The sequence below is a fragment of the Lotus japonicus genome, chromosome 5, assembly GCF_012489685.1.
Source record: "Lotus japonicus ecotype B-129 chromosome 5, LjGifu_v1.2".
Lineage (NCBI taxonomy): Eukaryota > Viridiplantae > Streptophyta > Magnoliopsida > Fabales > Fabaceae > Lotus > Lotus japonicus.
This window is the reverse complement of record NC_080045.1, coordinates 14754265-14758701: the sequence shown is the minus strand read 5'-3', so window position 1 is coordinate 14758701 and position 4437 is coordinate 14754265. Positions and strand designations below refer to the sequence as shown.

Sequence of the window (4437 nt, the reverse complement as noted above, 5' to 3'; positions counted from 1 at the left end):
TAACAAAGCCCACCCAAGGACCAATCCAAAGTAACCACATGTTCCATCCACTAGGAAGCAGTAACGACAGAAACCAGTAAACGGCCGAAGCCTCTCAAAAAACATTTTCCAAATTCAGCATAATAATCATAATCATCTGCCAATCAATATAAACATCTTCATCTCAAACACAGGCAGTGCGATAAAAGCATGCAAGACTCAAAGACGCTCTAAAACCGAGTTACCCTTACCTTCGTGAGTTGTTGGGCATGGAAATTGCGAACCTAGAACAAAGAAAACACAATCATCAACACAAGCTTCACTAGGAGCAACACGATCTACTAATACTAATCGAAATCGTAAAGAAAGCCTCTAAAGCTTCAGAGTTCCTATTTAGGCACAAATTGACAACGGAGACTTCGTTCGCTAAAACGAGCATAACTCGAGCTACAGAACTCAGAATGACACGAAACCGGCGCCAAAATTTCGACAATTGAAAGAGCTACGCAATGGCTCAGGTCATAGAGACCCAAAAATTATTTTTGGACACGGTACCCAAGCAATTAGGTTTCGGCCACTATGGAAAATAGGGTTTTCGAACTTTTTCTTCGATCTAAATCAATTCACAAGGTAGTTTTAGGGTAAAACTAAGGCAAAGAAATTGTCGGAACAATTTTCGGACAATCGGGTCGAAATACGACTATCCAGGGGCATTTTGGTCCAAAATAAAGGCTCAAAACTTCAAAGTTATCAGTTCGGAAAACAAATTTGACAGCATTGATCCTCATGACATCCGTGACAACAAATCCTAAAGGCACGAAGTCAGATTACAGCTTTTCGACAATAAAGTTTCGAAATGTGCGACTAATGGGGTTTTGAATCAATTTTTCAGATCTTGGACAACTGAATCGCAATCGGCGATCACTGACAGAGGTTTTAGACTCATGGGAACATAAGGAACATAACCCAACCAAGAAATCAAGGAAATCGGACAATTTTAGAAAAAGCTCAAAACTATGAGCACAGAAACGACTTCAAAAACGCAACAGAAACAGTAAACAGAGGTAGGATTCATGCTAGTTACCTCAATACCTAGAAGTAGGGACGAACTGCACGAAGATTGGTCAAGTTTTCGCGAAAATTTCTCCTCTCCTCCTCTCTCCTTGCTCGCGGCCTTGAATGGGTGAGAATGAAGAGATTTTGCTTTTTCGAGCTATTTATAGGCAGGTGAAATCGCGGGAAAATGAAAATTTCGCGATTCCGATTTTTGCAGCACGTCCACCGAGGAATTCTAAGAGAGATTCTGGCGTCAGAATTCCAGAACTCAAAACAATTATCTATGATTTGGGAAAAACGATATCTAAAATCCCAAAGGCGGTGTAAGTTAATCTGTCCCGTTAAACTACTTTTTGCTGTGATGCTCAGACGACAAAACTTCCTTCTGAAGAAAGATTGGAAATGTCGAAACAAATCTGGCAACGCGGACGGAAACTTCGTTAGAAGTCCCGAATAGAAAAAGTCTTCTTCCATCGCTCGAATCTAGGGTTTCGAAGCAAGGAAATTAGCGTCGTCGGACTTCCGAAAAGTGAATACTATCGTGCGTACAGTCTAGAGTTCCGAAATGAAACGCTGGTCGAAGGAAAAATAAAGAAAATCTTTAAATTTTCCAAGGATTCGAAATCTCACTTAAAACGTTGCTCTAAAGCGAAATTAGCCTATTCTGGACACGCTTGCCATAAGGCGGGTGTGCAGACGACTCGCTCTAATTCCTAAAATGACTACGCAACATTCCTCAAGCAATTCCTGAACTTTCTTCTTCATTAATCTTTCTCAAATATCAAACTCCTGTCACGCTTACACTGATTCTACGCGTGAGTCGGAAATTAGCTTGTTCTGAAAATCCAGGTCTTACAATACTACCCCCCAAAAAGAAAGTTTCGTCCTCGAAACTTAAGGCTCAGTGAAGAGTTCCGGATACTGTTCCTTCATCCTCTCTTCTAGTTCCCAAGTAGCATCGCCCGTGACTTGGTTCCAAATCACTTTTACCAGAGGAACCTGCTTGTTCCTCAACTGCTTGATCCTACGTTCCTCAATCCTCATTGGTGCCACTTCAAAAGATAAGTTGTCTCTAAGCTGAATATCATCTTCCTTGATGATGTGAGAGGGATCAGGAATATACTTCCTCAATTGTGACACGTGTAGCACATCATGAATCTTGGAAAGAAAAGGTGGCAACGCAATCCGATAAGCTACTTTACCGACTCGCTCGATAATCTGATACGGTCCAATGAACTTCGGTGTCAGCTTCCTCGACTTTATCGCTCTTCCCACTCCGGTAGTTGGTGTCACGCGAAGAAACATGTAACACCCCAATTTCTCAACTGAGGAGTCACATTAGTAACCTAACAAAGTCTAAGGACCAATCTGCAATCCCTAAAAACCAAGGGAATTTTTTTTCTGTAAAACAACTAAACACTTCGGCTAAAAGGTTGGAAACATACCATAACTTTATTTAGATAACTTGTTTCCCGATATACAGTAATAATAGTTTACAATACCATAAGTAAGGTTCAGAATAAACATGCGCACTTTAACAGTGGCGGAAGCAAGACTTTAATAACAGAGTTCTCATAAAGTAAAAGAGACTCCAACATAATCCACAAGAAGAGAAGCAAAGCTGCTTCTCATACCTCTACTCCACCGCTTACAACTCGATCTCCAACTCGAGTAGCTATGCCTCGGCGGAAGGATCTCCATCGCCTAATAGCGTTAAGCGCCCAAACAACAAGTAGCAAATAGAAAGGGTTAACTCCATGCAATTACCATGTATAAAAGAGAAAAATCATGCTGTTCGAATTTAATTACCTGGCATGGTAAATAACTAGCAACATAACTCAACTCATATATCAACAACTTAAACATAAATTGGACTCAGATAATAATAACCTCAACAATGTAACATCAAATCAGATATCAATAAACCAATACGAAAATCCAACAACATAGGGTCAGGTGTTAGTTCCCTATAATGCAACTATATGCTGCTAACAAAATGGATCGATCAATATCGTCTCTCAAGACGGGACAATGATAGGACACACCTCCTCATCGCCACTTATAACGTCATACATGACGGGACAATCATAGGACACACCTCCTAATCGCCACTTAACGTCACACAAGACGGGACAATCATAGGACACACCTCCTGATCGCCACTTAGCATCTCGCAAGATGGGACAATGATAGGACACACCTCCTCATCGCCACTTGACTCAAGCCCTATATGCCAAGTCAGACAATAACAAAGCCCACCCAAGGACCAATCCAAAGTAACCACATGTTTCATCCACTAGGAAGCAGTAACGACAGAAACCAGTAAACGGCCGAAGCCTCTCAGAAAACATTTTCCAAATTCAGCATAATAATCATAATCATCTGCCAATCAATATAAACATCTTCATCTCAAACACAGGCAGTGCGATAAAAGCATGCAAGACTCAAAGACGCTCTAAAACCGAGTTACCCTTACCTTCGTGAGTAGAAGTTGGGCATGAAAATTGCGAACCTAGAACAAAGAAAACACAATCATCAACACAAGCTTCACTAGGAGCAACACGATCTACTAATACTAATCGAAATCGTAAAGAAAGCCTCTAAAGCTTCAGAGTTCCTATTTAGGCACAAATTGACAACGGAGACTTCGTTCGCTAAAACGAGCATAACTCGAGCTACAGAACTCAGAATGACACGAAACCGGCGCCAAAATTTCGACAATTGAAAGAGCTACGCAATGGCTCAGGTCATAGAGACCCAAAAATTATTTTTGGACACGGTACCCAAGCAATAAGGTTTCGGCCACTATGGAAAATAGGGTTTTCGAACTTTTTCTTCGATCTAAATCAATTCACAAGGTAGTTTTAGGGTAAAACTAAGGCAAAGAAATTGTCGGAACAATTTTCGGACAATCGGGTCGAAATACGACTATCCAGGGGCATTTTGGTCCAAAATAAAGGCTCAAAACTTCAAAGTTATCAGTTCGGAAAACAAATTTGACAGCAACGATCCTCATGATATCCGTGACAACAAATCCTAAAGGCACGAAGTCAGATTAAGTCTTTTCGACAATAAAGTTTCGAAATGTGAGACAAAAAGAGTTTTGAGTCAATTTTTCAGATCCTGGACAACTGAATCGCAATCAGAGTTTACTGACAGAGGTTTTAGACTCAGGGGAACATAAGGAACATAACCCAAGCGAGAAATCAGAGAAATCGGACAATTTTAGAAAAAGCTCAAAACTTAGAGCACAGAAACGACTTCAGAAACTCAGCAGAAACAGAAATCAGAGGCAGGATTCATGATAGTTACCTCGATACCTAGAAGTAGGGACGAACTGCACGAAGATTGGTCAAGTTTTCGCGGAAATCTCCTCCCCCCTTGCTCCCCACGAAATCAGCC

At 40.9% G+C, this 4437-nt stretch overlaps 1 long non-coding RNA gene across 1 annotated transcript; it reads right to left on the bottom strand.

Moving 5' to 3' along the window:
• Positions 1-2491: 2491 nt before the first annotated feature.
• LOC130720133 (uncharacterized) lies at positions 2492-4437 on the bottom strand. Its single transcript, XR_009012944.1, has 3 exons — positions 4348-4437; positions 3512-3547; positions 2492-2739 (listed from the first exon to the last, which is right to left on the bottom strand). It is a non-coding gene; the product is annotated as an uncharacterized LOC130720133 (long non-coding RNA).